Raw genomic sequence first — 12,088 nt, forward strand, 5'->3', positions numbered from 1 at the left:
GACGGATGTTACATCCAAAAATCCCCAAATTTGTTTTTTTGCTTTCGCATCGAAGAGGGATATCAAATGAAAGAGGAAAAACTTACGAGTTAATAAACAATGTCGAAATACAACGAGCGACAGAAAAACAATTTTACTAAATATATCCATCGCTATCCATCGCCAGTTCGCGGGTAGTAGTCGGTGTTCGCTTTAAAAATATTTTAAATGTAAAAATAAAGTAAAAATCTCCTTTGAGATAAAATTTTAGCGGCACTTAGGTCGGTACGTGCTGTGTGCATTGTGAACAATGGTGCATTTCTTAGCACCGAACAAGACAACCTCGTTCTGTTTAGTGTTTAGAGGGGCAATTCCAGAATGAACGCACGACGACAGGGAATAAGCACTGGGTCGCATTTACATGGAAATGGACGGACCATTTTCATGGAAATATTTTTGTTCGACTTCCATTATATTTCACGACTAGTCTGCTGTAAAGTTTTGAAAAAGCAAACCTTTAAATTGCGTGCTTCCGCCGTCTCCGGAACCGCTTTGTTTCATGCGGTGATAAATAAATGCTACACTTATTATATTACACGATAGGCTCGTGTGTCTGTTTATTTGTTCCCTTACGTCAAAACCATAAAGCATAAACCAGAGAAAGCTTTAGTACACTTACATTAAACTTATGTAACTAAGGATTCTTGCATTTATCATTTTATAATTCTAGTACATTAAAACCTATTCCACGTATTAATGCACCTTACTCACAACCCTGAACGGGAAGCTGGAAGAAATCTTTGTTTCGAGATAAGCATTTCTAATGTAACTTAATTTTTTATTACTTTATGAGCAGAAATTTGGTACATGAAAACTAAAAATTAATTAATTGATTAAAGAGAACATTGAATACTTTATACTATCCCGAAAATCTAAATCTTTTTTCGTATAAAAGTCGGGTTGATACTGATCTGCAAGGCGATTTCTGCTTTCTGGAATAGCGACAGCTTTGAGTAGACTCCTAATATATACCTAATGTCTTAATTGCCTTGTTTGACGGCAGTTTTATCCAATATTTGCTGCAAAAGTACGGAAGCATAGTAGACACATGCTATTTGAAGCTTGTGATATAACCTTTCTAACAAATGGGACGCCAGTTAGAATTTCTTGACACAAAAAACTAATGACTTTTTTGGTCCACCCTGGTACTTATATTTCGGGCCTCAGGATACAACAAAGCAAGTATACTAATGAGACATACAAATGAGTATACAGGATGTTTTACATTACAATTTCAAACTGGTACAGAGAAAGAGGGTTAAGTTAATAAAGTTGTAATTATACGAGGGGGTAGGTCAGAGATATTTTCTCTCGCGTATGAGCGGCCAGGGCAAAGACAATGTTTGTCTTGGTTCCGTAATTCTATGAAAAAACTCTACCACACGGCGGAGTGTGTGCATGATATGGACCCCTTTTTAGATAATTCTGTTCTACTAACTAAGTAGGTAAGAATACGAAATTCAGAAAGTTCTGAAAATAATTTGTTGAACCTCTTAATTTTAGGAAAGAGCAAATTTAGGACTATTGATAATAATAATAATAATTGGCGACTGCAATAGAAAGTTAAATGTATTACAATCATTCTGAGAATGCGGTTTTCGATTTGAGGAAGTGCATCACTAGTCTTCTAATTCCGTCAATGTCAATTTCTACAAGTTATAGCAACTTAAAGTTGTAGAAATTGACTTGCTGTGAGTGTTTAACATTGCACGTGCAATTTACACATTGCAAGTGACTTGCCAGAGAAAAGTTGTGCAAGTTTTATTGCTAGTGGAAACTTGGCCTTAGGTACGGATTTCTGTTTCAAAAAATCTGCATCTTCCAAATAGAACACTTGCATACTATTAACATATCGTAACCGATGGGTAAAATTTATTAAAAAAATATTCACATCTATTCAATAGATAGATACCTAGGAACTGAGTCGACTCATGTAGATTTCTAAATATGCAGAGCCTTATAATGTGAACATGGGTAAAATACTAGACGTATACTTAATAGTAACATCATAACCCTTCCTTTTGGCTTTGCCGTAGCCGGGTAAAAAACCGGCCAAGTGCGAGTCAGACTCGCGCACTGAGGGTTCCGTACACGGGTATTTTTTCGACATTTTGAAAGAATCAAAAACTATTTATTATACGGACGGACAGAGAGACAGACAAACCGACTGACAGACAAACAACAAAGTGATCTTATAAGGGTTCCATTTTTCCTTTTGAGGTACAGAACCCTAAAAACGTTCTTACGTCGCTAATACTCGTAGCTTATCAAAATGATGAATTCGCTCAGCGTGTTTTACGCCGTGAAACAACTATGTCGGTGTGTATTTGCTCAGCTGAGCGCGCGCTCACTAACAAGCGCTTAAAACAATACGGAGGCGCTTGTTTGCTCGCAAAAACTGATTTTATCAACGTTCGTAGGATTTACAGACTATTTTTTTTTTTAAGTTTGTAGGTTCGTGTCGTTATAACGCATGGTGTGAATTTTTCATCGGCAGGTATTTTTAACCGGCTTCAAAAAAAGAGGAGTTTCTCTAACTATTCGATACGTATATTTTTTTAGACTAGCGCTTGGCTGCTCTCAGACTTACTGGCAAGTGGTGTTGCAGCCTAGGATGGAGCGCGCATGTCTAGAAGATGCCTATTTACTCTTGACTTGAGGTACCCTTATTAAAATTGGACTCTTTGGGTTTATTTCTACTGAAACCTGGGTAATTTCGCATCCATATACTGTATCAAATACTACTAGTATATCAAGTAGTGAAATCACTTACGATAATAACTCAAAATTTAAAAAACCCGCCACACAAAAACCTCTATAAGACAACTAGAAAAGAGCTGATAACTTTCAAACTGCTGAACCGATTTTCTTCGATTATAGCTAAGTGCACTCTCAATCAAGCCACCTTTCAAACCAAAAAAATCTAGATTAAAATCGGTTCAATCGTTTAGGCACTACGATGCCACAGACAGATACATAGATACACACGTCAAACTTATAACACCCTTCTTTTTGGATCAAGACACAAGAGTTTTTTTAAATCCCTGAATACAGTTTTAATTTTATTTTCAAAATTTCAGCTATAATGGTTATTTACAAAATTTCTCTATCACTCGCTCTTCACTCTTCACACACAGACCGCGCTATGTACCCTAAAAAAAAACGTCACATAGTAGTGAGGATTCGTGCGCGTTTTTGGCGCGTGATACCGCCGGTTTTGTCCGCAGCCTAAAGCACTTAGAAAATACCAGCTGTTCGTTCGTATGTCACAGACCGTAAGTAGTCCCAGAATCCAACAAAAACGAACACAACTGCATACATAGGGTCAACTCGCAATAAAACCTCTTTGTGCTTACACCGTAACGTAATAGGGTCCTAAACTAATAAAGCGAGGGTCCTGCGGCCGGGCACAAAAGGGTTTAAACAGATTTACGTAGAAAAAAGTCACACGGCCTCAGGGTCTCGCTTGTAGTCGACAAACAGCGGCGTTATTGACGAAGCCTTTGTGTTTAAGCTTATATCATGACCTCCTCGGTTGCAGAGGTGAAGGTTGTAGTTTTATAAGTGGAAGGTCTCGGATTCGATTTCTGGTAGGCTTATTTTATAACCTTCCTGGCCGCAGAGTTGACCGCTGTGGTCTCATAAGTGGAAGATCCCGGAGTCGGTTCCCGGTAGAGATAACTGTTTTAAGTGATATTGGCATCGATTCTGAAGTTTAGAATATAGAGACTCGACGACGTGCCAAATTTCAAATTTTCTAAACTCAGCTATTAGATCTGTACGTTGATATATCAGTTAGTCTTTACCTATGTGTAGATTTTTCTCTTATCTGTAAGTCTGAAGCACGCCTTACCCGTGGAACTAATAAAACCTAGGGGCGTGCCTCGGTCCTCTCTAATGTTGATCAGCGACCTCCTACATCATAAACAGCGCTTGTTAACCCCGTTACGCGCTTACTGTTTTATAATGAGCACCATTGTGACCTGGAGTTTTATTTCTTTCTTGTTTAATATTTTTTTTAATAACTAAATGGGCTCACGATTGACTGCAATCACACCAAGCAGGAGATGATGCAGCCTAAGATGGAGCGCGCCTGCCCAGAAGGTGCCTATACACTCTTCTTTTCAAGATACCAATATTAAGTATAGATAGCGGGAAAAACGGAAGCCGCTAGGGCATTCCATATTCTAGCAGTGCGTATCAGAAACGAGGAAGCAAATCGCTGTGTACGGGTCCGTGGGATTTGGATTATGTAGGGATGCAGGCCTGGGCTATATTTCTACGTGTTGTGTGATTTCTGGGTAGCTCCTAAACTAATGAACCGATTTTAATTTAGTTTTTTGTTTGAAAGGTGGCTTGGTCGAGAGTGTTCTTAGCTATAATCCAAGAAAATCGGTTCATTAGTTTAGGAGCTACGATGCCACAGACAGATACACAGATACACACGTCAAACTTATAACACCCCTCTTTTTGGGTCGGGGGTTAAAAATAGAACCTAGATAGATAGACCTCTATAGAACCTAGTGACCAACTAATTCCATTAACCCAGTACATTACCAAAGTCATCAGCGCTAAGTACATCGAATAGTTATTACTTTGCTCTATCCGGATTATAGGCTTTCGCCTTTGACACGGCAGCGTGATTTCGAACAAAATAACAGAGCGTAATCTACTCGTATATCAAATAGCGACGGGACATAGCTTAGCGTTAGAGCAACGAGATATTTGATAACAGAGCCCGTAATGGCTAAGCTTAATTGGAACACATGTCTGACACGCCGTGACACGCTGCGGGTGTGTTACACGGATTTGATTAAAACGATTCGGAGAATTTTTCGGCTACGCATTTGATTAACAGAAAATTTGTTTGATGAACAGAAAAACCGTTTGTCTAGTTTATCACTTAGATACATAATACAATGACGGGACATAGCTTAGCGTTAGTGAAACGGAGTAATATTTGATAAAAAAGCCGGTAATAGCTAAGCTGAATTGGAACACATATCTAACACGCCGACACGCTGCGGGTGTGTTAAACGGATTTGATTAAAATGATCGATGCGGCAAATTTTGCGGCTTCAAGCCTTACACCAAAATATCAAATATGTAGTTAAATTTAAAATTTGAAATAAAGCACTTTGAACTAGTCTTTAGCTTGCAAATAGCAGTGAAGCCTTATCATTAACGCAAGAAGACATTTAATAGCAATAATGGAACTCATACCTGGCACGCCGTGAAACGCTACGCGCGTGTTCGACGAATTTGATAAAAACTATGCGGCGAATTTTATCAGCAAACTCAAAATTGTTATTTAAAAAAGATCGGTTGACTAGTTTTAACTTATAATAAAAACAGTGACAGGATAGGATAGCGAAACGTGATATTATTTGATACTAATAAAGCACATGTATTTCAATTTTATAAGCTTATTTATTGTAATTGGTGGAGCTGTGTGCACTAGTAATATGTAAGTAATTCAAACACAAATACCAATGGCTCATTATGTTTGTATCAAACGAATATATAATCTCTTGTTCTTAGTTAGTTAGTCTTCCAATTTTAGTTACATAAAATTTTTGAACATTTTAGTAAGAAAACTATTTCTATTTCCTTTCACTATTAATAAAAAGAGGCGTTGAAGAAAAATTACATAATATAAACACAAGCCGACCCGTGTCCCTTTGATAGGAAAGGATGACCTCGCCGTAAACTTTGCTTTCTCATGGCCGCTTTTAATAAAGAAACAAAAGGGTTCCACTATTTTTGCGTTCTCTGACACTTCTCTGATTTGTTTGTATCTGTTATGAAATCATATGAGACTTTCTAGGCACGGACGGCACCAGTATACGATTTAGTTTCAATATTTATTTTCTAGAACAAAAATTGCTCTGTCTTCCGTTACAAAAATATTCTTGTTCCAGATTACAGAATTTATTAAAATCTAGAATAAACTTTGTGCAGTATTTTGATTCTAAGAGAAAATATAACAGGAATTTTGAAAGGCCATAAAAATATATTTTAAATCGAGTTTCGGTACAGAATGATTATAAAACGAGGTAGGCAGTAGGCAACGAATTCAAATAAACTGTATGACTATTCATAAATGTCGTTTTGCATAAACTCTGTAGACGGTCGCAAGTAAGTCATTAAGAATATAGTCCAAAAGGAAACTGCACAAAGAAAAACTGAACTGAAGGCGTCGAAGTTTTTATCGTGCCAGCAAACAAATAAAAGTATATTTTCTTCAATGCAAAATAATGGTATTTCGAAAAGTATAAGAAACCGTTTAACAATGGAATGTGGTACGCCCAAGTTGTTCCAATACCGCATCGCCTACGCTTCCCGATCCGTTTTAGGTTAACTTACTTCTCTTTGCACAAAAGAATACTGTCATTGTTGGTACAAAGTTGGGAGTTGTGTGCATTAAACTGTGTAAGAGGACATTGTGTCCAAGTTCCACAATAGTAGTAATAATGTAAGAGTTTAGAACTCCCTTAACTTTTGTATTCATAACATGAAAAGGAAATAGAATATGTAGTAGCAGTGGACAAAGTCTGGCACTCATCAAAGCAGCATTCCGGTCCGAGGTCATTTACTTATTGAAACTTTAACACTGGATTATAGAAGCATGAAATTTTGCACAATAGTTACTTATATAGTGTAGGTTAACGTGAACATTTTCGGCAAGACCAATTGAAATTGACAAAATCTAGCAGCACGTACCTACCAAGCGTACGTCTCTTTTGGCAAACTAGTACACAGTTTGAAAATCGAAATATATTATGTACTAAAATACAATAAAATAATATACAAATATAATTGTTTTCTGTTTCAGTCTTTCAAGGATTCATTGGATCATATTCCAAACTGAACTAACAGGAAATGAAACACAAACTTCCTTAGGTCTTGCTTACTATGTACTTTTACTGCTTCGAATACCTAGATAACAAAGACTAAATTAAACAGCTCAATAATTTCCTTCCGTGAGCTGAGAACGCTCTGATGCTCTCTACTTACACGGAAATATTTGCGATTTACTCGGATATAATACCTACTTGGAGCTAAGGCTGTATTAATAATTGTAAATGTACAATTCACCAAGTTATTAACTCAGCAACGTAATATATTTTATATATGGTCCTTTACCGACGTTATGAACTAAGAGCCCGTGAGAGCCAGACCTTCTTTAATTTATAAAAGCTGAAAATTTCTCTGCGCGATGCAACACAAATAGGAAATATCAGCGACTATGAAGTTTTGATCATCGTGCCTCGATCGTGCATCGGGGGTTGCCTTTTAAGGTTGCCATTTAACTTATTACAGTTTAAGAGTGCCTCGTAGGGGCTTGCCTGTGCCACGATACTAAGTGTCTGGCAATGCATGACGTGATTTCTAATACTATTCCAAAAAAAAAAAAAAAACACTTTAGGCATACTTTGATGAAAGATTTTATAAACCTTTGTTACCTGTTATCTGCCAAAACCACCATGATCAAAGCCTCATAGTCACTGATCGTTCCTACTTATGTTGGAGACAATGCACATAGAAAATTTCAGCTTTTATAAAATAACGAAGGCCGAGACCTCCCCGGTTTTTTTCAATTGTACAAATAACGATTTTTTTAGGTTACTAAAATTGACAGCCGAAAAATTCACCATATCGTATTTAATCAAATCCGTCAAACTCATAGTATATAGTGGCAGGCGTATCAGACAGGTGTTTCAATTATTATGACTAGGCTTAGCTATTACCGGCTCCATTATGAAATACTGATTACGGCGATTTTATCCACGTGGATTTATGATTTTAAAAATGCCGTGGGAACTCTTTAATTTTCCGGGATAAAAAATAGCCTATCTCCGTCCCCGGAATGTAAGCTATCTTTGTACCAAATTGCATCAAAATTTGTTGAGCAGATGGGCCATGAAAAGCTGGCAGACAGACATACAGACTTTCACATTTATAATATTCCCTGTCCCGTCACTATATGCTAGTGAAAACTAAGCAATGGCTCTGTTTCGAATAACATTTTTTTCTATGTCGTTTAATCAAGTCCGTGTAACACAACCGCAGCATGTCAGATATGTTTTCCAATTAGATTTAGATATACAGGATCTGTTATTAAAATATCGCTGTGCTTTCACTGTATGAAAGTAAAAAGCTATTCAAAAGATATTTCTGGATATCAATGTTTTTGTTGGTTCGCGGTCGAAAAATTCTCCGTATCGTTTTAATCAAATCCGTGGAACCCGCCCGCAGCGTGCCACGATGCCGTCATGTCAGACAGCCAATTAAGCTTAGATATTACCGGCTCTAGCATAAAATATCTCTTTGCAACTTGCAATATCACTGTACCGTCACTATATGAAAGTAAAACACTAGGCAAATAATACTTTTCAAATATACCAATATTTTGTTCGTAACTCGCAGCTGAAAATTCGCCATACCGCTTTAATCAATTCCGTCAAAAACAAAGTTATGCAGCGGGTCACGGCGTGTCGGATATGTTTCATATAAGCTTAGCTATTACCGGCTCTTTTATCAAATATTTTGTTTCACTAACGCTACGTCCTGCCACTATATGCAAGTATAAAACTAAACAAATACTTTTTTTACACTTTTTGTGCGCAGCTGAAAAATTCGCTGTATTATTTTAATCACCCGCACAGCATCGGGGTGTGTTACTGTCAGACATATCAGATATAATACATACATATACATACATATCAGATAATATTTAATTTCACTCACGCATTCTGTCATTATATGCAAATAAAAAAAAATAGAAAAAGTTTTTTTAGAATAACAATTCTTTTGTTAATAAAATCCACATAAAAAAAAATCACCGAAACGTTTTAATCAAATCTGTCAAACACACGCACTCAACGTGACACTGTCAGACATGTATTCCAATAATAAGTCTCTTTAAGTCTCTTTTAATGAATATTTCGTTTCACTAAATTTTTTTTTTTTTCGAATAAAACTTAGACGCAATTTTTTTTGTTGATAAAGTATGCAGCACAAAAATTCTCCGAATCGTTTTAATCAAATCCGTGTAACACACCCGTAGCGTGTCACGGCGTGTCAGACATGTGTTCCAATTAAGCTTAGCCATTACGGGCTCTGTTATCAAATATCTCGTTGCGCTAACGCTAAGCTATGTCCCGTCGCTATTTGATATACGAGTAGATTACGCTCTGTTATTTTGTTCGAAATCACGCTGCCGTGTCAAAGGCGAAAGCCTATAATCCGGATAGAGTAAAGTAATAACTATTCGATGTGGTGCTGATTACTTTAGTAATGTGAGATAGGTGAATGGAATCAGTTGACCCAAATAAAAAAAATGCTTCAGTGGAAGTAATATCGTTCTACTTCTGGAGAGTGTATCAATTAGACTGGTACGCTGAGTTTTTCTTGCATAATAGATTTTTATGGGCATACGTAAATTCAATATTTTTATGTGCTCGTATCTATAGCAAAGTAATGGTATACTAATGAATTTTCATCATAAGTTAACTTTTTTTAACTCAGCTTTTTGATCGAATTTTGTCGTAATGACATACGAGTATCTGGGGTATTTATGAGTGCTGTCTTACAAGTGAGACGGTGAAATTTATGATTCCTAATTGTACAGCCTGGTGAAAGGCATCGGCCGTGGCTAATTACTACCCAACCAGCAATGACGGACTACCAAGCGATTTACCGTTCCGCTACGATCGATGTCGAGAAACCAAATAGGGGAAACTGCCATACTCTTTCCAAGTTAGCTCGCATTAATTAGATTAGAGAACCCGAGATCAAACTTAAGGACTAACTTGTAGAATTAAAAAAAATCAGGATATTTTCCTCGAAACCTCCCTAGCATAACCATTACATTAAGTCCTAATATGAAATTCTTTTGAACTTAAAAATTCTTTCTTTTCCACAAGCCAACCGCGAAGTATGATATAAATTATAAATAAACCACCTATGGATGAAAATACATGCTTATGAATATGAAAGCGACCTCTCTCTTGCAAGAGTGCAACGGGTCTGGAATGTGAAATAAAAAAGGCTGGGAAATGCAAAGGAACTACAAACGTACCTACTTGAGAAAGAGGTACGCTTTAATGCTTGCTTGACCATTTGGTCAGAAGTTATGGGTTTAGATAATATGGGCAGAGTGAACTAGAGTGAGTGAACTCTTGGTTGGATCTTGAATCGACGTCCTGTCAAAAAGTATAACGTGAAAGCAAGGATTTAACAAGTGTAAATTAAAAATTTATAACACCCCCGACAAGTGAAGGTTACAGTAATAACTAGAAAAGAGCTGATAACTTTCAAACGGCTCAACCGATTTTCTTGAATTATGGCTAAGAACACTCTCGATCAAGCCAACTTTCAAACAAAAAAAAACTTAATTAAAATCGGTTCATTAGTTTAGGAGCTACGATGCCACAGACAGATACACAGATACACACATACACACGTCAAACTTATAACACCCCTCTTTTTTGGTCGGGGGTTAAAAATATCGTAATATTTAAAACCAAGCTTCCTGGCCCATATCACACATACCTATAGTTCGTGATGGGTTGAGATGACAATCGGGGTATGAGGCGAGGGGACGCCCCGCACACTCTTCTTCAGTGAAGAGGCCATACTATATAACATTATAGTAGGTACTAGGTACTCGTAGCTTACTTGATACCTTTGTAAGTTTGTTTGGCGGTAAAACCTTTAAGCTCAAATTGCTCAAGTATTATTAAGCTATACTCAAGTAGTATTAAACTATACTCAAGTAGTATTATCGATTGTAGCCCTTACTTTGTGGAATTTGATCTAAGTTAATGAAGTTATCTACACGAAATACACAGAATTTCCTTTTGATTCTGACTAGCTGACTCGCCCCGGCTGCAATCAGACCTACTAGGTCGCTCCATCTTAGCGCGCTCCATCTTAGGCTGCATCACCACTTGGGTGATGCAGCCTAAGATGGAGCGCGCTTGCCTAGAAGTTGCCTATTCACTCTTGACTTGAAGGTACCCAAATTATAGTTGGAAGGGAAAACTGATGCCGGAAGGGCGTTCCATATCCTAGCGGTTCGGATTAGAAAAGAGGAAGCAAATCTTTATGAGAGTCTACGTCAGATTACTACCCATTTTTAGACCCAGCAGTTTGAGATGTAAGTACGCTGATACTCAGTCAGTCACTTACAGTTACAGAGTCCAGTTAGTCAGTATAGTTAGCAGTGGTCAGTGACTTTCTTCTTTTAGTAAATAGATATATTCAAAGAATGTGGTTAATAGATAGAGTTAGTATAGCAATTTAATAATAAAGTAGTTGAAAATAGAGTAGAATAAAGAATATATGGGAGGGCCTGGACCTTTTGCTGAGGCAAGAATAAAATTCTTAAATTTGTTTTAACCCCCGACCCAAAAAGAGGGGTGTTATAAGTTTGGCGTATGTATCTGTGTATCTGTCTGTGGCATCGTAGCTCCTAAACTAATGCACTGATTTTAATTTAGTTTCTTTTGTTTGAAAGGTGGCTTGATCGAGAGTGTTCTTAACTAAAATCCAAGAAAATCGATTCAGCCGTTGGAAAGTTATCATCTTTTTTCTAGTTACTGTAACCTTCACTTGTCGGGGGTGTTATAAATTTTTAATTTACACTTGTAAACCAAGTTTTTGATTTGAAGATAAAAAGTGTATTCTTTCTTTTCTTTCAGAAGCTCCACTGTCGACTCATATAATTTCCTGGTTGGAATCATTTCTTGGAATCTTTTCATCATAATATTCTAAAATTATCGCGAGCCCTCAGCCGTGTTTTGTTTTTGTCACATAGCGTATGCGCTCTCATTTGGAGCGAGATAACTAAACCCCGTCCCTTTGCCCTGACACCGGATGGCGTCATATTTCTATTTAATACGACGGAATGATTGACGGAATAAGGCACGTGGATATATAACCAGAATTCGGCGGTTATTTTCTAAAAAACCAGAAAATAGCTAGACGATAGTCGAAATTCAGAGCTTCTGATTCCTCGATTGGTTATCAAAGCTAGGCAGTA

The 12,088-nt window shown here is 37.1% G+C and overlaps 1 protein-coding gene across 4 annotated transcripts in view; it reads right to left on the bottom strand.

Moving 5' to 3' along the window:
• The window catches only part of LOC123874467 (furin-like protease 2), a 317,196-nt gene that overhangs the window by 12,667 nt on the left and 292,441 nt on the right, over nucleotides 1-12,088 (bottom strand). The gene's annotated exons all lie outside the window — the stretch shown is intronic.

This window comes from Maniola jurtina, chromosome 18 (genome assembly GCF_905333055.1).
Source record: "Maniola jurtina chromosome 18, ilManJurt1.1, whole genome shotgun sequence".
Lineage (NCBI taxonomy): Eukaryota > Metazoa > Arthropoda > Insecta > Lepidoptera > Nymphalidae > Maniola > Maniola jurtina.